At 43.1% G+C, this 22,375-nt stretch overlaps 1 protein-coding gene across 1 annotated transcript in view; it reads left to right on the top strand.

Moving 5' to 3' along the window:
* lrrc7 (leucine rich repeat containing 7) overlaps positions 1 to 22,375 on the top strand; it is a 256,525-nt gene that overhangs the window by 190,985 nt on the left and 43,165 nt on the right. The gene's annotated exons all lie outside the window — the stretch shown is intronic.

Genomic DNA, 22,375 nt, shown 5'->3' with positions numbered 1-22,375 from the left:
TCCCCCTCTTTCCTCCTCCCTCCCTCTTCTCTCCCTCCCTCCCCCTCCCCCTCCCCCCCTCCCCCTCCCCCTCCCCCTCCCCCCTCCCCTTCACCTCTCCTTCCCTCTCCCCCTCCCCCTCCCCACCTTCCCCCTCCCTCCCTCCCTCCCTCCCCCCTCCCCCACCATTCCCTCCCCTCTCCCTCCCCCTCCCCCTCCCTCCCCCTCCTCTCCCTCGCATCTCTTCCCTCCCCCTTTCCCTCCCCCTCTCCCTCCCTCCCTCCCATTTCTCCCTCCCCTCTCTCTCCTCCCCCTCTCTCCCCTCCCCCTCCTTTCTCCCCTCTCTCCACCCTTCCCTCCCCCTCTCTCCCCCCTCCCCCCTCACCCCCTCTCTCCCCTCCCCCCTCGGTCCACTGTCTCCCCTTCCCTCCTCCCTCCCCCCTCTCCCATCCCTCCCCTCCCCTCCTCCGTCCCTTCCCCCTCTCCCTCCCCCCTCTCCCTCCCCACCTCTCTCCCCCCCTCTCCCCCCTCCCTCCCATCTCTCCCCCCTCCCCCTCCCTCTTCCCTCCCCCCTCTTTCTCTCCTCCCCCTCTCTCCCCTCCCCTTGCCTCCCCCTCCCCACCCCTCCCCCTCCCGCTCCCCTCCCCCTCCCCTCCCCATCCCCCCTCCCCCTCCCCCCTCCGCCCCTTCCCCCCTCTCCCCCTCCCCTCCCCCGTCCCCCCTCCCCCTCCCCCCTCCGCCCCCTTCCCCCCTCCGCCCCCTTCCCCCCTCTCCCCCTCCCCCCTCTCTCCCCCCCTCCATCTCTCTCCCCCTCGCCCCTCTCCCTCTGTCCCCCTCCCCCTCCCCTCTCTCCCCCTCCCCCTCTCTCTCCCCTCCCCCCCTCTCCCCCTCCCCCCTCCCTCTCCCTCCCCCCTCCCAGTTCAGCAAACCTTGTCCTAGAGAAATATATGTCTGCTTTAGACTGTGTCGTATTTCTTTAATACTAGCCATTTCCCATCTACCATGAAATCTTTTATATTTTCCCAATCCACCATAGCCAATTTAGTGCTCATACCTTCATAATTTCCTTTGTTCAGATTTAAGACCCTAGTTTCAGAATGAACCATATCACATTTAACCTCAATGAAAAATTCTATCATGTTATGATCACTATTTTCCAAAATCTTCTTCACAACAAGAAATTCACTCTTTCTCAACATACTGCTCCAAAAACCCATCTCATACACACTCCAGGAATTTCTTTTCCAGGGTGTTAGTGCTGATTTTGTTAACCTAGCCTATGTATAAATTGAAGTCGCCCATTATTACTATATTGTTACATCCATCTCTAAAGTCCTGATTTATATTGTGCTCAGCATTAGCACTACTTTGGTGACCTATAAACAACTCCCACCAATGCTTTCTGTCCCTTGCTGTTTGTTAGCTGTACCCTGACTGATCTTGATTCTTCGATTGAAGATCTTGTCTTACTGGAAACCTCTTGATCCTGGTGGACTGTTTACGAGATGGTTACATGATGATTGGAAAACACTGCCTTGAAAGCTTTGTCAAAAGACTGGTAAACTTTATTACCTTGGGAAGGAAACAAGGATCAACTGCTTGTGAAAAGAAATGAAAACACCATCACTTTCAAGCTCCCTTTTAAATCACTATGCTTTCGTCATTGCTGGGTGAAAATATTAGATTTTCTATTAGTACAATTGTGAGGCAACAGCAAAAACAGTGGTTAGTAGAAAGACTAGCACTACCTTCTCAGGCCAATTAAGGAAGGGTAATAAAAGCTGCTCTGTGCGTGACTTCTATATTCTGAAAATAAATAAAACTGTACTTGCATTCACCTCTCAAAAATCAGCCAGTTTCCTTTCGTTGTGGCCAGTTGACCATATTTAAATCACAGGACATGACCCACCCCCTACTCCATTCCGCATGATTACTGCCTCAAACCTTTGGAAATACTGCACACAATGTCTTGTTGCAGCAGAGATTCACCACTGCATGGGTCACAACATACATTTAAGTGAATTTTCTAGCCAGCTATATGGCCAAATATGTATTTTATCTATGAATCTCAGAATGATCACTTGATGCCCAGGTTTCTTCAATAAACAGCAAAATGATGAATTTATTATAAAACCGGACTTGTCAAGTATAAAGGCAAAGCTTATTAATATATAGTATGAAAGTATAATATCTCACACACAGAAGAAAATAAAATAGAAGAATCCTGCCAAAAGGTTAAAAGTCAATGGCTCAAGGGACAAGGATACATGATGGAGTCCTTGAAATGATATCCAGGTCATGAAAGTATAGTATGAAAGTATAATATCTCACACACACAAGAAAATAAAATAGAAGAATCCTGCCAAAAGGTTAAAAGTCAATGGCTCAAGGGACAAGGATACATGATGGAGTCCTTGAAATGATATCCAGGTCATGAAAGTATAGTATGAAAGTATAATATCTCACACACACAAGAAAATAAAATAGAAGAATCCTGCCAAAAGGTTAAAAGTCAATGGCTCAAGGGACAAGGATACATGATGGAGTCCTTGAAATGATATCCAGGTCATATTGTTGGTTTCTTAGCACTGGAAACAATTGATGACTCTCACTAATTGGAGGAAAAGATGTTGTTCGTCCATTGTCGTCAATGAGGACCTTGACACCATTAGTCATTTTGAGGCTGGATGCAGTGTGTCTGAAGATGACTGATCAGACCAATCCGGGCACGGAATGTCCTGGCACATATTGGACAGACTTGCATAGACACTGTAGTTGTTGCGCTGGTGGCTCTGGACTTGCACAGCTCACGCTTAAGCTGTGCTTCAGCAATACTCCTTGCTTCATAAACTTGATAGCCCTTGTGGATGAGGCAGCGCCAGCTAGGGCGGTTTTGTGCCAGCATGTCCCAGGTGGTCGTGTCTATGTCAAGCAACTTCAGGAAGGCCTTGTGTGTCTTTGTAGCGTTTCTTCCGCCCTTCACGCGAGTGTCTTCCAGCAGAGAGTTCCCCAAAAAGCCACTGCTTAGGTATGCGCTTGTCTGGTATATAGATGACATGACCTGCCCACTGGTCTGCACTCTCATCAGCAGTGTGTGGACTGATGGTAGACTTGCTCTAGAGAGAACTTCAGTGTTTGGTACTTCGTCTTGCCATTTGATGTGTAACATTCTGCAAAGACAAGTCACGTGGAAATGATTGAGCTGTCTTGCATGCCTTCGACACACAGTCCACGTTTCACAGGCATACAGGAGGGTAGTGAGTACCATGGCGCTGTAGACCTTCAGTTTTGTAGCTGGGCTGATTCCTCGACATTCTCATACAGTGGACCGCAGTCTACTGAAAGCAGAACTTGCCTTTGCTATTCTGCAGTTAACTTCTGTATCAATAGTCGCTGCTTGGGAGAGGGTGCTGCCAAGTTAAGTGAACTGGTCCACTGCCTGTAGTTTTTGCCCTTTGATTATGATTATGGGTTCTGTGTACAGTGCATGAGGAGCAGGCTGGTGCATGACTTTGGTCTTTTCAACCTTGATGGTGAGTCCAAAGTTGTCACATGCTGTGGAAAATTTGTCCATACTGACTTGCATCTCTGGCTTTGAGCCAGTATACAGGGGCAGTCATCGGCAAACAGGAAGCCTGTCAGAACATTCTCCTTTATTTTGGTAATGGCTTGAAGTCTCCTCAGGTTGAAAAGCTTCCCATCCACTCTGTACTTGAGGGTGATTCCAGCAACACTGTCCTGGAAGGCATCATTCAGCATGGCAGTAAACATCATGCTGAACAGTGTTTGACGCCATTGGTGACTAGGAATGCCTCAGAGGATTCTCCACCATCTGGTGCTCTGGCCATCATGGAACTGGCGTACATCTGAATGAATTTAGGCGGGCAGCTGAACTTTGATATGATCCTCCACAGGCCTTGTTGGCTGACAGTGTTGAAGGCTTTTGCAAGGTCAACAAAGATTGTGTAGAGCTCGCGATCCTGCTCCTGACATTTCTCCTGAAGTTGGCGTACAGCAAAATTCATGTCAATAGTCCCGCGACCTTTGTGGAAGTCACACTGTGACTCTGGAAGCAGACCCAGCTCCAGATGAGTGACCAGACAATTTAGCAGGACTCTTGCGAGGGTTTTTCCTGTGATGGAAAGCAGTGAAATTCCTCAGTGATTGTTGTATACTTGCTGATTGCCCTTCTTCTTATAGAGGTATACGATAGAAGCATCTTTAAGTTCCTGAGGAATGGATCCCTGCTTCCAAAAGAACTGGAACAACTTGGTGAGTTGGAGGAAAAGATAGAGCGACTTTGGAGCAACTTTCATTCATCTTTTGTTTTAGACTGAGTTTAGAACTTCAGGGGCTTTTTCTTTCCCCAAGCAGTTGGTCCTTCTTGGTTCTTTCCAAAACAAAATAATCTAACGCTGTTTTCAAGGTGTTTTTTAAAATAATGAACCACTATGTGACCCTCTTATGAATGGCCCACCAAGGTCGAGTGATTTCCCACTTATTTAAAACTGCTTAATTACCTTTTTTTGTCAAATGCTGTCTTTTTTAGGAATAGCAGCCAAAATCTTTGCATTAACCTTGTAAGGGACAGTATCTTTAAAAAAAAAATTCTTCCAGAATGTTTTTAGCCCTAAAAGATGAACTATTTTCAGTGATTAAAATGTTTATGACACTGGATGAATTGCTTGCAAATTATCCCTAATGTAGGTAACCACAGCAAGGAAACCATTTTATGTGTTATAACAACCTTTTTAATACTTGGGTGTTGATTCAGGTCTTTTGCTGCTACTTTTACTCTCTGCATTTAAAGTACTACTTTGCATTCTAGATGTGTGTTGTTCATTTCTTTGATATGAAGAGGAGTAAGATGAAAATATGGAAGAGAATAAATTGGAGGACCTTGCCTGCATTTAAGGGCAATTCTAATTCCCAAGTGGGAAGCTAGTAGGATGCCCACCTGGGAGCGTAAGTGAGAGGACTGACCAATATTAATTGTTAAACCGAATTTACGTTACATCACTCAGATGTAATCCATCACTGGGGCATTTGAGTGGCATCTGTAATTTAATATATAGTTAAATGCCATCAGGATTCTGTGTACATAACATTACTCTATTATGCACATATTAATGAGACTCCCGCCTGAATCAAGTAGGAGCGTCAGTCACTGGCAAAAACAGTAAACATGGACCTATGAGTGAGGATAGAAGTGGCACTTTTAATTCTCATTCTACCCAGCTCTTTCTGGATGAAAGCACTTAAAATGTCCCATATAAACTCTCATTCACCAGAATTCATAGAACGCATAACCCCCGTCTAAGTATAACCCCTATATGTGTATAAGAACAGGAAATGGAAAGAAAGAACAATTGATAAACCCAGAACTTACAAGTAAGCACTGACTTCCCAAATAAAATCTTTCACAGCAGCTTGTTTTCTTTTCCCCTCAACCCCTTCCTCACAAAGTTTCTCATTCCCCAGTGCATCTGCCAAAGTCTTCGTAAGACAGAATTCTATATTTTCCCAGTCGTTGTTTAATTTTCAATGTTCAAAACAATCACAGAAACGACACAAACTCTATGTGATCAAGGGACTTTTACAATATTCACCAAAAAAGTGCCAAAAAGTAAGTATTCCCTCTCTACAACTGGTTCTTATCCTTTTCTACCAGCTAACATATTCCAGTTCCCAATCTACTACTAAGAAGTACTCTTGGAATGAGATGAAATTGAGCAGTGGAAAGATGAGATAGATCCCGTTCTTAGAACATAAGAACATAAGAACATAAGAAATAGGAGCAGGAGTAGGCCATCCAGCCCTTCGAGCCTGCCCCGCCATTCAATAAGATCATGGCTGATCTGAAGTGGCTTGGTTCCACATTCCCGCCCTCTCCCCATAACCCTTAATCCCCTCGCTTATCAAAAACCCATCAACCGCGTCTTAAAAATATTTAGCGAGGCAGCCTCCACCACCTCAACGGGCAGAGAATTCCAGAGATACACCACCCTTTGAGTGAAGAAGTTCCTCCTCAACTCCGTTCTAAACCGCCCCCCCTTTATCTTGAGGCTGTGCCCCCTAGTCCTTTCTGAGCGGGAAGAGTCTCTCCACCTCTATCCTATCCATCCCATTCATAGTCTCAGGGTTGCTGCTTTCCCAGAAGGGCCAGCTTCTGAAAAGCTTCTGAAAAGCTGTATCTTCCAACAACTGATACTGGACTCATGAATGAAGTTTCCTTCTAGATATTGAAAAGGATTTTAAGAAACAAGTTCATTTCTATTTTTCAGAGACTGAAAGTACTCCTACTTCTTACAGCACTTTGGTGCTGGATACAATGCTTGAAGTGTTACTAGTTGGTGTTGTAACAGACAAATAGTCCAAAGCAGGTTTTGAAAATGCTCCGAAAGTGTCTTATTCAAAGTATCAATTGCAACACTGCTAGCTGCAACTCTAGGAAACCATCCTGACATCATGATACAGCAATTTTCTAGGCTGTCAGAGCATCAAGTGAGTCCTAAATGTCATGAGAAAATTTCTTAGATGTGCTGCCATTGCAGGAAATGGACTTCTCCCATTTATCCCATCATCTCAATACTATACATGAAATCAGCTGAGATTGCTGCTCACAAATCGTTGTTCTTTTGAGGGCTTGATCTCCGAGATCTGTATTAGATTTTAGGACTTTATTCTCCAAATAGCTCCTGAGGTATGGCAATGGTGGACATGGTGAGATGGGGTGAGGGCTAGAGGGTCTAAAATCTCAAAAAACTACTGAATTCCCAGAAACCTATGATAGGCCTTCTAATCAGCACATCTTGACAATTGGCCACAACGTGGCCCCCCATGCTCTGCTTCTGGTATCAATGGACCAACTTTATCTCTTCATATGCATAGAGTTCCTCTGGAGTGAAGAATGTAACTTTCAGCTGCTTTTTTTTCTGAGGCGTGCCTGGCGAGCCGGGAATTCTCCCGACATGAGCTAGCTGCTTTGGTGGCAAAAATCTGGCCCAAAGGATTGAATCAGTACTTTTCTGATTTTATGTGGCTCGGTTTCACACTGTACCTTTCTGAACCTTTAGAGGAACTTGTACAAAAAAAGGTACTACAGGTGTTAAAAAATCTGAAATAAAAACAGAAAAGCCTTGATATACTCAGGAAACCAGGTAGCACCAGTGGAGAGAGAAATCCTCCTGAAAGATTAGATTGAATTTTCTTTTAGCTGAGGAGGTGGGACCTCAGGATGGTTGGGAGCAACAATTTCCTTCAAATGGCTCGTGTCTGGGCCAGTTTATAAGAGGCTGGATTTAGTGGGGAGCAGATTAGGAGTGGGGACAATGTGGAGAAGGGAATGGAGATATGTGACTGCTACTTGTCTCACGAGTCATGCATAGCCATTTAAACCAATTAATGGGCCTATTGAATTATTGAAGCCAATGTGCAGAAGCTAATTGAAATTTTCCAGTTAGAATTTGACTCACACCTCCCATCATTCAGAATAAACTCCAGTTTACAAATGAAAGGGGCCAGCAGCAAGTGCTCCATCTAGCATTTTTAACTTCTACTGTTGGGGCCACAATTGCAAAAGATATCCATAGATTCCTTTTCCACGACAATGGATGGCCTAGCATTACTGATCTCTTTCTACTCACAACTTTTTAAAAAATCTGCAGAGGGTGCCTCCATCTTTCTTTTACCTACATTAGCAGTTCCCATCTCTGACAATGGAGATGCTAAGCATTCAGTGCTCGACATCCTTCTATTGGGTCTCCAATCTCAGGGGTTCATCCTCCACTCTTAATTGATAGAACTCTTAATTGATAGGATTCAGTTGGCCACCACCTCCTCGAAAAACACTTCCAGGGCCCTGATGCCGGCAGTTCAAGGATCCTGACCTAAAATTCAGCTTTGTTTTGGGATCAGGACTCTGGAACAAAGATCTAACCTATTATCTCTCTACAAATGCCAACTGACCTGTTGAGTATTCCAAGAGCAGCTACATAAACCTTTACAATGAGTATTGGGTGTTTGCCATTTTTTTATGCATGGCATGTTGAGTATTTTTGCATAGGAGATGTTTTTTTCACAAGTGGTCAATGTGGGAAACTGTGTTGGTATGGTATTTTTGTTGCATGCCACACAAGTCTTAAAAATACTGCTTCAACATCCAACAGAGATTGTTAAATGCTTTCTCTCAAGTACATTATATGTATTTAAATTTGGTTCATTTTTACAGCTATGAATAAAATCTGCCTTTTCTTTCTTTATTCCTGAATAATTCAATTCAGCAACAAGGAGTTGCTTTGCATCAATGCATTTTAGACAGTAACAACTATTAAAATAATTATCACTTTTCTAGCTGCCAGAATTCTTTTCAGCATATTGACAGTAACTGCCGTGAATAATCACCAGGTTAAGAGAGAGGTTTTTCACTTTTATTTTCAAGTGGGTATCACTGGTTCACTGGAAGGTCAGCAGCATGGCTATTCATTGAATTGATTGCCTTTTGGTCTCTCATGAAACCACTGAGAGAGAGATATAACTACTTTCATTTTAATTGATCAATATTTTAAAAAAGGCTTCCTTTTGTGCTCCTCCTTTCGTGCAACCACTGATTTGTATATGGTGCAGTTCCACAGGATTGACTAACTACCCTTTTCTGCTTCACATTGATGGCTGGCTACCATACCAAACTGGTCATTCTTCAAGTGTGAGTATTTAACATCACCTTTGGCAGGACACAAGAGTACAAGGAATAGGAGCAGGAATAGACTATATGGTCTGTTGAACTTATTCCAACAGATAACATAATCATAGCTGATCCTAAACTTCAACTCCATTTTTCAGCCCATTCCCCTTTCCCTTAATTCCCTGAGAGACCTAAAATCCATCTATCTCAGCCTCAAATGTATTCAGCGATGGAGCATCCACAATCCTCTGGGGTAGAGAATTGCAAAGATTCACAATCCTTTGAATGAAGTAATTTCTCCACATTTCATTCCTAAGTGATTGGATCCTTATTCCAAAACTATGTCCCAGTATTTTAGATTCCCCAAGCAGCAGAAACATTCACTCAGCAGCCACCCTATTAAGCCCATCATTATATTGTAAGTTTCAATGAAGTTGTCTCTCATTCTTCTAAATTCCAGAAAATATAAGCCCAATTTATTCAGCATCCCATCATAAAACAATACGCTCATCCCAGGGACTAATCTAGTGAACCATCACAATAGTACTTCCTTTCTTAAATTTGCAGGCCAAAATTGCACATAGTGGGTGGGATTTTCCAGCCACACATGTCTCAAGACTAGAAATTCCCACCCAAAGTCAATGGATCTTTAGGGTCTGCTGAATTTCCTGCCCCACCAATTATGATTCCTGTGACAAGAAGAACAGCAAGTTTCCAGTCAGTATTCCAGATGTGGAGCGGAAACTTCCCTTCCTGCAAACAACGGGAATCGTGGCAGGTGGAGTTAGGTCAAAAATCAGTTTCCCAATGTCAGGAAATCAGTTTGTAATCTTTCTCACCCTTCAGTCACTGGCAGGTCTCCTTTCCCGCTGGTCAAAATGTCTGGAACCCATTCATCTCATGAATGCTATTAAAACCTCAATAGACTGAAATCTTCTGGCCCTGTCCAATCTATCGCCATGCCAATGGCAATTTATACTGTTCTGTTTCTTAACTTCTCATGAGGGAGACTTCCATTACTTACCAACCATTCAACAGTGCCAACATCAGTGCTAATAACCACAGGTGATGGTATGTGGGAAGAGACAAAGTGGGAGGTGGGTGGAGGTGGCAAATGGAATGTTGAAAGAGACAAAGGAAATAGGCGGAATACATAAGGGAAAGTTTGTGAAGATGAAGGATGGAAAGGAAGGCTTGAACGGGAAGAAACGAATGAAGGCAAGGGTACCAGGGAAGATAGGGAAGGATGGCATGAAGGGGAAGTGGTGGAAGGAATGCATGAAGGGGAAGAAAGGCATGGAATGTTTCATAGGGTGGGGTCAGTCAAGTCAATGCTGGAGTCCTGGGGCAACAACTGAGGGTGTTGCTAGTAGGAAGGAATGATCAGTATGAGAGGCGGAATTGGGATGCAATAGGGTGGAGTGGTTAGGGTGTGGGTATGGTGAGTGTAGTTCTCATTGAGAGAATCACTGATAGGGACAGTTGTGAAAGAACCCTTGGGTATGAATGACTGTAAATTGGTAGAATTCTTTGTCAAGGTGGATAGTGATGTAATTGATTCTGAGACCAGGGTTCTGAATCACAATAAAGTAACTATAGTAGGATGAGACGTGAATTAACTATGATAGACTGGGAAACACTACTGAAAGGAAAGACAGTGGACAGGCAATGGCAGACATTTAAAGAACGAATAGGTGAACTCCAGAAGTTGTTTATTCTTGCATGGCACAAGAGTGGTAAGGGAATTGTGGCCACACCATGGCTTACAAGGGAAATTAGAGATAGTATCGGATTCAAGGAAGAAGCATACAAATTGGCAAGACAAAGCAACAGACCTGAGGACTGGGAGCAGTTTAAAATTCAGCAAAGGAAGAACAAGGTATTGATTAACAAGGGAAAAATAGAGTATGAAATGAAACAAGTGGGGAACATAAAAACTGACTGTAAAGGTTTCTATAGGTATGTAAAGGGAAAAAGATTGACAAAACGAATGTAGGCCCCTTACAGTCAGAAATGGGAGGGCTCATAACGGGGAATAAAGAAATGGTTGAGGAATTAAATTAATACTTTCCATCAGTCTTCACAAAGGAAGACGTGAATAATGTACCAGAAATGCAAAGAGAAACATGTTTTAGTGAGCTGCTGAAGGAAATCAGTATTAGTAGAAAAGTGGTTTTGGGGAAATTGATGACATTGAAGGTGGATAAATCTCCAGATCCTGATAATCTTCATCCCAGAGTACTTAAGGAAGTGGCCCTGGAAATAGTAGATCCTTTGGTTATTTTCCAAAATTCTTTGGACTCGGGACTAGTTCCTACAGATTGGAAGGTAGCTAATATAAGCTTGCTATTCAAAAAGGAACATAGAGAGAAAACGGGGAACTACAAACCAGTGAGTCTAACGTCGGTACTGGGGAAGTTCTACTGGAATTCTTTGAAGATGTAACGAGAAGAATTGATCAAGAAAAACCAGTGGATGTGGTTTATTTAGACTTCCAGAAGGTTTTCGACAAGGTCTCACCTAACAGTACAATGTAAAGTTAAAGCACATGGGATTGCAGGTAATGTCTTGAGATAGATAAAGAGTTGGTTAGCAGATAGGAAGCAAAGGGTTTGCACAAATGGGTCTTTTTCTAATTGGCAGTCAGTGATGAGTGGGGTTCTACAGGGATCTGTGCTAGGACCCCAACTGTTCACATTATGTATTAATGATTTGGAAGAAGGAACTAAATGTATTATCTCCAAATTTGCAGTTGATACAAAGGGAGGATAAGCTGTGAGGAGGATGTAGAGATGCTTCAGCGTGATTCAGGCAGGCTGAGTGTTTGGGCATAGGCAGGATAATGTGGACAAATGTGAGGTTATCCACTTTGGTACAATAATAGGAAGGCAGGTTACTTGATTGGGTGTAAATTGAGAGAGGTGGATACTCAATGAGACTTTGGTTTCCTTCTGCATTAGCTGCTGAAAGTAAGCGCACAGGTACAACAGGCAGTAAAGAAGTTAAATGGTATGTTGGCCTTCATAGTGAAAGGATTTGAGTTTAGGAATAGGGATGTTTGCATAGGGTGTTGGTGGAACGTTGTATGCAGTTTTGGTGTCCTTATCTGAGGAGGGATGTCCTTGCTATAGAGGGAGTACAGCGAAGATTTACCAGGCTGATTCCCGGGATGGCAGGTCTGTCATATGAGGAGAGATGAAATTGGTTAGGATTATATTCAATGGAGTTTAGAAGAGTGAGAGGAAATCTCATAGAAACTTATAAAATTCTATTAGAACTAGACAGGGTAAATTCAGAATGTTCTCAGTGGTGGAGGAGTCCAGAACTAGGGGTCATAGTTTGAGGATAAAGGGTAAACCCTTAGATCTGAGGTGAGGAGAAATTTCTTCACTCAGAAAGTGGTGAATATGTGGAATTCACAACCCTAGATGTCGCTGAGGTCAAAACATTTCTGATTTCAAGAAGAAATTAGATATAGTCCTTGGGGCTAAAGGGATCAAGGGATATGGAGGGTTGTTTTTATGGATCCCACCTGGATCACAAGTTTTGCCTCTTGAATTTGGCTAGGATAAGCATAAAATGCTTCCCTTCAGGTATGATTCAAATGACCACTAGGGAGCTTTTATCAAACAACGTTTATTTAAGAATATAGTTTAATGTGTATCGTAAGAAATTATCAAGAATTTTTATCAATTACAAACAAGAAACAAAACAACCACTATAATGTATAACTCTTAACAAATATATCTGATATGTTCCAATCAAACTAATCCCATAGATAAAAGACCCTTTTCACAGGATTAACACAGCAAAGACTAATGTTCACATGATATTGGACTTGAGACTTTGGATATCCACTTTGGTAGAAATAATAGTAGGAGGGATTACTACTTAAAGGGCGAAAAGCTGCAGCATGCTACGGTGCAGAGGGACCTGGGGGTCCTTGTGCATGAGTCGCAAAAACCCAGTCTGCAGGTGCAGCAGGTGATCAAGAAGGCGAATGGGATGCTGGCCTTTATAGCGAGGGGGATAGAATATAAAAGCAGGGAGGTCTTGCTGCAACTGTACAGGGCATGGGTGAGGCCGCAGGTGGAGTACTGTGTGCAGTTTTGGTCGCCGCACTTGCGCAAGGATATTATGGCCTTGGAGGGAGTGCAGAGGAGGTTCACTAGGCTGATACCAGAGATGAGGAGGTTGGACTATGAAGAGAGACTGAATAGACTGGGTCTGTACTCGGAGTTTAGAAAGAGGAGGGGGGATCTTATAGAGACATATAAGATAATGAAAGGGATGGATAGGGTAGAGGTAGAGAGATTCTTCCTGCTTAGAAAGGATAGCAGGACTAGGGGACACAGCCTCAAGATAAGGGAGGGGGGGGGGAAGTGATTTAGATCGGAGTTGAGGAGGAACTTCTTCACTCAAAGGGTGGTGAATCTCTGGAATTCTCTGCCCGTTGAAGTGGTGGAGGCTACCTCGCTGAATATATTTATGTCATGGGTATTTAGGTTTCTGATAGACAAGGGAATTAAGGGTTATGGGGAGAAAGCGGGAAAGTGGAACTGATCCACTTCAGATCAGCTATGATCTTATTGAATGGCGGGGCAGGCTCAAAGGGCTAGATGGCCTACTCCTGCTCCTATTTCTTATGCTCTTATGTTCTAATGGATGAAGTCTACAGTTCCCTGGAAAGACTCAGAATAGTTTGAAGTCGGAACTGCTTCCCAAAACACCATGGACTCTAGGCAAGCCACCAACAGCTGATTTCCTACCTTCAGAAAGGCAAGACTATACTTTCAGCTAATCAGCAGAATTTCCAAAACCAGGGAGAGGGAGACAATTCTTATCAGCCAGATGCCCCTTCTAAAACTGAAACCTGAAGCTCCAAAGTAAAAATGAAAAAACCTCCTATCACCTGACCTGCTAACCAGTTTTTCACCTAACAATGTAGAGTCATAAACATCCCAGTAAAAATAGCCAAATCCCCGTTTAAGCAGCAATAAAAAGACTCTTATAGACAGCCCGGCAACAATGAGAAAAACAACTGATAAAGTTTGCTTGCAACTGCTGAGTACATGATTAAAAAAAAGACTTCCTAAAGGTATGCTAATGTTACAGTAGCAAAGTGGTTAGCCCCAAAGTGCCTGGGACCCGGATTCGATTCCAGCCTTGGGCGACTGTCTGTGTGGAGTTTGCACGTTCTTCCTATGTCTGCCTGGGTTTCCTCCGGTTGCTCAGGTTTTCTCCCACAGTCCAAAGGTGTACAGGTTAGGTGAACTGGCCATGGTAAATTGCCCTTAAACATCCAAAGATGTGCAGGTTAGGTGGATTAGCCATGCTAAATTGCCCCTTTGGGGGCAATTTTTACCATTTGGATTTGAAGCGCTGAATCTGGGCGCAATTCAGATCCAATTTGGAAACCTGCTCTCAGGTGCCCCCATACGCAGTTAACCTAAAAGAAACGCAAATCTGAATTGTGCTGTGGGCGGGGTTTATTGCACCTGAAACGCTGCTGCTCCAATTGGAGCCTTCAACTGCGCATGCACAGTAAAATAATTTGAAAAATGCTCCACTATCACATTGCTCCCTGGCTGCAAAAAGCAGATAAAGCGGCCTGGGAGAGAAAAGCAGGAACAATGGAGAAGATTCTTAGAGATAGGATATATACACATTTAGAACGGAATAATCTCATTAGCGATAGACAGCATGGTTTTGTACGAGGGAGGTCATGCTTCACAAATTTGGTTGAGTTTTTTAAGGACAAAAACAATTGACGAGGGAAGGGCTGTGGATGTAGTCTATATGGATTTTAGTAAAGCGTTTGACAAGGTCCCTCATGGCAGGCTGGTGCAAAAAGTTAAATTTCACGGGATAAAAGGTGAGCTAGCTAGATGGGTGGAGAACTGGCTTGGCCATAGAAGACAGAGGGTAGCAGTGGAGGGGTCTTTTTCCGGTCGGAGGTCTGTGACTAGCGGTGTTCCACAGGGCTTTGTACTGGGACCTCTGCTGTTTGTGATATATATAAATGTTTTGGAAGAAGATGTAGCTGGTGTGATCAGTAAGTTTGTGGACAACACAAAGATTGCTGGAGTTGTGGAGAGTGATGAACATTGTCAGAGAATACAGCAGGATATAGATAGGCTGGAAAATTGGGCAGAGAAATGGCAGGTGGAAGTTAATCCAGATAAATGCGAAGTGATGCATTTCGGTAGATCTAATGTAGAGGGGAGCTATACAGTAAATGGCAGAACCATCAGGAGTATAGACACACAGAGGGACCTGGGTGTGCAAGTCCACAGATCCTTAAAGGTGGCAGCACAGGTGGAGAGAGTGAAGAAGGCGTATGGCATGCTTGCCTTTATTGGAAGGGGCATAGAGTATAAAAGTTGGCATGTGATGTTGCAGCTATATAGAATGTTGGTTTGGCCACATTTGGAATACTGCGTCCAGTTCTGGTTGCTACACTACCAGAAGGACATGGAGGCTTTGGAGAGAGTATGGAAAAGGTTTATCAGGATGTTGCCTGGTATGGAGGGACTTAGCTATGAGGAGAGATTGGGTAAACTGGGGTTGTTCTCCCTGGAAAGATGGAGGACGAGGGGCGACCTAATAGAGGTGTATAAAATTATGAACGGCATAGATAGGGTGAATAGTGGGAACTTTTTCCCAGGTCGGAGGTGACGAACACAAGGGGATACAAGTTCAAGGTGAGGGGGGCAAAGTTCAACACAGATGTCAGGGGGATGTATTTTACACAGAGGGTGGTGGGGGCCTGGAATGCACTGCCAAGCAAAGTGGTAGAGGCAGACATGCTGGGATCGTTTAAGATTTATCTAGATAGCCACATGAACAGACTGGAAATAGAGGGATACAAATGAATGATCAAGTTGGGCACATGAGCAGCGCAGGCTTGGAGGGCCAAAGGGCCTGTTCCTATGCTGTATTGTTCTTTGTTCTTTGTTCAAAGGTATCCACAGATATCGTCCCACCCTCACAACATAACTTGTCCCCCTTATCCACCCACATCCCCCCACTACCCAGACCGATAGTGACATCTGGCCCCAACAACCCCCCCAATTGCCCACAGAGTGGTAGCAGACCCCCCTGCTCCCCTCCCATAAAAGATCCATTCGGCCCACCTCCCTTCTGCTCCTCCCACCCCCCCACCAGCGATCCATCTGGCCTCATGGCCTCCTTCTCTCCCTCCCCCACCTGAGAATGATCTGGCCTCCCTCCTTCCCCCAATCCCCACCCCCCCAACCCCCACCCCCAACCCCCACCAGAGATACACCTGAGCCGCTTCCTCCACCCTCTCTCTCTCTCTCTGTCCTCCACCCCCCCACCAGAAATGATCTGGCCCGCCACCTATCCACCTTACGCTATCAACTCAAAATCACCCTGATTGTCTATTCATTTCTGCATCCAATATTCAAATCTAGCCCAGAGTGATTAAATTATCTTCTGTCTACTGAGTAGAAGGATACTGCATGAAATTGACAAACTCAAATCTAGTTACTGTAGGTTCACAACACAAAACTTCCCAAATTGGGCACAAATTCGGAATGTATTGGTGCTTTTAGTCAGAAGCCATTCTGCAAAATGAAAATGTTATAGTCATACATTCAGGGTGGCTATTCTGAATATGGGATAAGTTTCAGAACTTTAATCACAGGCTGCTCTAGATTTTGCCTAAGTTAGCTTCGTACCGGTATTGCTGAGATACAATAAGTGTTCTCTTTACCAGTATGAGTATCTTAACAATGATGAGCACAGGAATTCAGCATAAATTAAAAGACATTAGCCAAACCATTTCCGTGAAAGTTAATGCTTTTTTAATAAAAGTCCATTTTTATAGCTTTGTCACTTATCTTGAATAGATCTCAAAGTGCTTCATAATTAATTACTTTGAAGTGCAGCAAGTGCTCTTATATGAACAAACATAGCAGCTGTCATGTTAATACCATGACTTCATAGTCATGAGACATTCATATTCAACAAGATATTTATGAGGAACTTGCAGCACTCTATCATAAACTGAGTGGATGATGAATTAGTCGTTAATGTGGAGTGCCTCCTAAACAGATACCAAAACGAGAAGTGTAATGATGTAGAGAACTGGTAGGAATGCTGTGCCAATTGCCTCCAAGATGTCTGACAAAATTACTGGACTATCAGGAATTTATTTGCATAGTGTTGGGCTTCCCACTTCAAAATGCCCTAACAGGTCAGGAATCTCATCCCCAAAAGCTGCTAACCAATCAGAAGCTGGTAGCTCTTCGGTACCGGCTGTGCCCCCTAGAGCCACTGCAAGCCTGCAGAAGAGGCTGGCGACAGATGCCAAGATAAAAGTGAGTCTCGATGGGGTGAGGGTGGGGATCATGGGGAAGGGATTGCTGATGAATTGGGGAAGGAGGTAAGAAGCAAGGATACGAGGTGACTTTCAGTGGATCCTCTTCCTGATGCCTGGTCTCTCGATTGGGCACAGAGTGCCTGTGAATGTGGGATGACCCAGACTGTTTGCAAACCTGACAGGGTTTTCTGGCTGGCTGCTCTGAATGGTAAATTTCCTGCCCGTCACTGGTTGAAAACTGGAAGCAGTGGGATGCAGCTCATACGTGACCCTTAATGCATTCAAAAAGGCTCCATATAAGAGACTGTTAACAGAAAAGAAAGCCAACAGAATTAGACACAACCTATTGACCTGAATAGGGAATTAATTTGGAAGCAGAAGAAAGAGAATCAGGATCATAAATATGTACTATAGTTGGGAGATGTGATTATGTCCCCAAAGAAACTGAATGGGGGCCAGAGTTTTTCACTATATTTATAAATTTCTAATATTTTTAATATTTTATAAATTAGGATTAGAGAGCCTAAGTTTATGACAATGTTAATTTAGGTGACAGTAAATAGTGCAGATTGGAGCAGAAAATTGCAAAGGGACATTGATAGATGAAGTGGTGGGCAGAAATATTGCAGCGGAAGTTCGAAGTGGGGAAGTTTTTTGGTATTTAAGATGGACTAGGGCTAGAATTTCTTCACAGACTTCAGGACTCCAATGTCAGGGCCAGATGGAATCACCATCCACAATGTATGGGAGTCATAGTGACCTGGCAGTGATTTTCCCTAAATTGGCCACAGGGCAGGTTCACTACCCAATTAAGAATTATGGGCAAGTTTTGAGGCTCAAGGGCTTCTGACACTGAAAAAGCTTTTGGCCGCCTCAAGGTGGTGGTGCCCTCTTTCCAGCTTCTTAAAATTTTAAATAAAAAAATAATCTCAGCTGGGTCACATTGTGGAGGAGTGTGTCTCTCCATAAAGCGTGGCCTGTAAAGGTAGCTGTGTCTAGACAGGCAGGGAGAAGAGTTTTGAGGGTTGGTTTCAAAGCTTAATTGAAGTTCCAGGCAGCTGCCTAGTTCCCAAACCTCCAGTCAGCCTCTGACAATTAGCCTTTGATTCCCGATCATTGGTTGTTGGTTGTTTGTGGGTGTGTAGCCTTGCAGGCAGGATGGACAAAGCCAGTTAACAGCATAAATTTACACCCCAACATCCATGTTTGCCCCTTCGGGGGGGGGGGGTTAAAAATCCTGCCCAAGATTTCTTGTATTCCATTGAATTTAGAAGATTAAGAGGTGATTTAATCATAGTGTTTAAACTGATTTAAAGATTTGATCGGATAGACAGAGAAAAATTATTTTCTCTGGTGGTACATAACCTTAAAATTAGAGCTAATCTGTTCAGAGGTGATGGCAAACAAAATTTCTTCACACCAAGGCTATTGGGATTATTAAATTTTCTTCTCCTGTGGGAAATTTCAATTTTTATTTGTTTAGGGTATTAAAAGTTGCAGAACTAAATTGGGTAAATGGAAATAACAAATGATCATCTGTGCTCTAAATGAATGGTGAAATAGACACACAATTGTAGTAAATGACTTCCGCTGCTTTATTTTCATTTAGACAAAGGAGATTTTTAGATGATTTTATCAAAGTTTAAAATTATGAAGGTATAAAACAGATTAAACTAAGTGTTTTTGCTTGTTGATAGTTCTGAAATAAAGGGACACAGATGTAAGATTACATTTAACAGTTTTCTGGCAGAAAGCAGGGGATTTCTTTTAACACAGGATTGTAAGGTATGAAATGCAACACTGGAGGTTATTGTGAAGCAGAGAGCATGTCAATTTTTAAGAATGGGTGATTGAAGGAACAGAAGATAAAGGGATAGGGGAACAATGTAAGGAACTAGGATTAGGATTACTGCAGTTGTAGCATAAAATCAATACTGACAGCTTGATCTGAAGAGTTAATTTCCTTGTTGTAACTTCTATGTAATTCTGTTAACCATTTGTTAATTCCTTCTCATTTTGAATTTGGGGCTTAGTAGTTCAAGTATCTTTTACCCTTCAGACAAAACCAGCCAGTTTTACATTAGCTGCTTTATTAGTTTTAAGTGACTGGATATCACTATCAGCCTAAACGGTTCTGTTTTATGATTCAGTCCTTGTCCTTAGGAAATCTGTGGAATCTTGTGCTGCTAGTGTCAGCTGGATGTGAGCCCGATGGGCATGCTTAATTGTGCAGAAAGCAAAATGTCAACTTCCTGATGGCAAAGTGAAATAGGAATTAGGGTTTCAGCAGAGTAAAGGTGGATCAAGCTTTCCAAATGGAAGTGGTGGAGCCTACTTGTCATGCGTTAGCATACATATGAAAACATTATTTTGCCAAATTAAATGGTGCCTCTGCAGTGAACGAGAATCAATTGCCTTCAGATTCATGACTGGTTAAAGGTGGTGTGCAACAGGTGAAATCATCTTACTGGTAGGAGCTGCTTCTTTTTCATGAGATACTTTGTTTGACCATAAGAGTGGAGGCGTTGATGCACTTGAGTTTGGGTGGTGGGTAAGGCTGACCGAGGAAGGGAGATTGGGTGGTGGAAAACACGAGAGATCATGTCCCTCCTGACAGAGGGAGAAAGTTGGACCACACAGGGGAGGCCAGTATCTACAGATGGGAAATTAAACATAATTGTGGGGAGATCCAGGGTTATAGAAGGAAGGTGGTGAGATCCTGAAAGTTTAGGGTGACAGAGGACAGGTTAAGGGTGATAGAGTGAGGTTTGAGACTGATGGTAGCAGTAGTTGAGGTTATCTGTGGGGGAGAAGATCAGAAGGTTGTAGCAATAGCTGTCGTCTTAAAATATCCTCTCACATAGACTACTGATGCTGGATTGAAGGGAATGAATATCTGTCTGCGTGCTCTTTAAATATAGTATTGGGATCTTCAACCCCATGTGCTGACAATGGGGTCATCTAATTCTATCCCCACTGCACAATTGGCTGGACAGCGTGTCCATGAATATCTAAATGGCTCATCACCACATGATTGCATGTGGCCAGCCACCCCATCTATGGGTGGGGTTTCATACAGTTACTGATTAATTAGCCTGATATGAGACACTAGATTTGAATGTCCATTTATCAAGATGGCTGCCCTTTATTGATCGTTCTGTCTTCCTCATAGGTGACTGTAAAATGCTGAATCTTTGCAGCTGATGGAAAATGTTGTATGAAAGCTGAAAGTTAGAAAATGTGTTTAAATGTCTAGCATGTTCTGGCTGCTGTAATTAGATTGTAGAAAAACAAGAAAATGCTGCTGTATTTCTTCATTTCCAACTGTCACCCGAAACTTTCAGGATCTCATCACCTTCTATAACCCTGAATCTCCCCACAATTATGTTTCATTTCCCATCTGTAGACACTGATCTCCCCAGTGTGGTCCAACTTTCTCCTTCTGTTAGGAGGGACATGATCTCTTGTGTTTTCCACCACCCAATCTCCCTTCCTCAGTCAGCCTTACCAGACATACCAAGTTTAACATGGTATGGTCTACATCCATATTATGGACAAGAGGATGATCGAGCTGCACTTATATGTTTTATAGTGAGTTGTGCTGACCACCATGCCGCTCTGGGAAGTTCTTAATACATCCTGATTTCATAATGACAGATTAAACTTATTTGCCATTTGACCAATTAGTAACTATCACATTGGCTGAGGTGAGCAGGGTCTCTTTAGGTATATCTGACTCCAAAGAGACAAAGTTCAGAACCATGGGCTGAATTTTCCCTCTGGGGATGGGAAAAAGAGATCAGGATTGTTTTGGGTCCTAAACCCACTGCCCCTCTCACTGGGAGAATTTTCTTGGGGCACCCGCTTTAATTGGCATGGAGATAGGTTTCCTATCCAATTAATAATGATGGTCAGCTTCTTGAAGCAAATGGGCCATTCAAAGGCCTTCCAGTTTGAGAGAACAACAGGCCATTATGGAAGGTCAGCAAAGGTTGGGGGGCAGTGGCATTGTCACTGGACCAGTAATTCAGAAACCCACTGCAGGATCTGAGGACATGGGTTTAAATCCTGCCATGGTAGATGGTGAAATTCAAATTCAATAAAAATCTGGAAATTAAAAGTCTACTGATGATGGTGAAACCATTGTTGATTGTTGCAAAAATCCACCTGATTCATTAATGCCCTTTAGAGAAGGAAATCTGCTTTCCTTCCCTGGTCTGGCCTTCATGTAACTCTAGATCCACAGCAATGTGGTGGACTCTCAAATGGCCTCTGAAATGGCAGTTAAGGATGGGCAATAAATGCTGGCCAGGCAACAATGCTCACATCTGGTAAAAATGAACTTAAAAATGAAAGCACGTTTTAAAATGGAGGCATCCTTTCATAACATTTTTAAATCATAAATTAAATCATAAATTGGTCCAGGAACCAAGCCCCCACTGTGGGGAGAGAGATCTTCAACAGAAAAGCCAATGCTCTCACACCACTGCAGTTAGGGAAGACTTTTAGTTCTGCCTGAAGTGTTGGTTCTGGCCTCCACAAAAATGGCCCAGAAGCACGATGGAGCAAGGAAACCTCAGTGGAGTGGCCAATCTTTGGCCCTTCCCACCTCTGATCTCAGCTGGATCCAGCATAAAGTCTCTGTAGCAGACTCAGTAATCTGCCAGTCAATTATGGACAATCAAGTCTATAATGTTGCATAAATTTTTGGTAAGTGGCTCATTTGCGCTGCTGGAAAAAATGATGACACAGAAATTTATTTGAAGGTGTAAAACTGATGCCTAACAATCCAATATTACGGCCTCCCCTACCCAAACTCAATCCACACTGACATTGCGCCGCATGCCATATCCCTTGGAGTCCAAGAATAATTTAAAGCCTCATTAGCATATTTAAATAAGGATTCTTGTGTGAAGTTGACTAATGCCTGACTCACTGCATATTAATCTTAACAACTCAGGGAGCCAACTGGCAGCAATATTATTTAAAATGCTCATTCACTACATTTAAATTTGAGCCTGGTTTGTCCTTTAAGGCTGCTGGTTAGCTTTTTATTGTCTACTTTCTGCCTTTTACAACCAATTTATGACTTCTATTGGTTCTTCTTAGTTTCCAATTGTTTTGTTTGCCTTCTGTATTAATTCCGGTTCACCAGTTAGGTAAATAACAACTGCAACATTTATTCACATATGATTATAACAGAGGCCTAGAGCCTTATGGCTACCAGTTAACCTCCAAGAAGGTTCCGGAACAGCAATCCGAGCTCACCAGGGTGATCCCCCACCCATCAGAGCAAAATAGCCAAGAGCTGCATCAAGGGCCAAAAGAGGTCCAGTAAGGTAGGTTTTTAAAATTTACTTAAAATT

The sequence above is a fragment of the Carcharhinus amblyrhynchos genome, chromosome 9, assembly GCF_965287045.1.
Source record: "Carcharhinus amblyrhynchos chromosome 9, sCarAmb.v2.hapA, whole genome shotgun sequence".
Taxonomy (NCBI): Eukaryota; Metazoa; Chordata; class Chondrichthyes; order Carcharhiniformes; family Carcharhinidae; genus Carcharhinus; species Carcharhinus amblyrhynchos.
The sequence above is the reverse complement of the archived record's forward strand: the minus strand, read 5'-3'. Positions and strand labels throughout refer to the sequence as shown.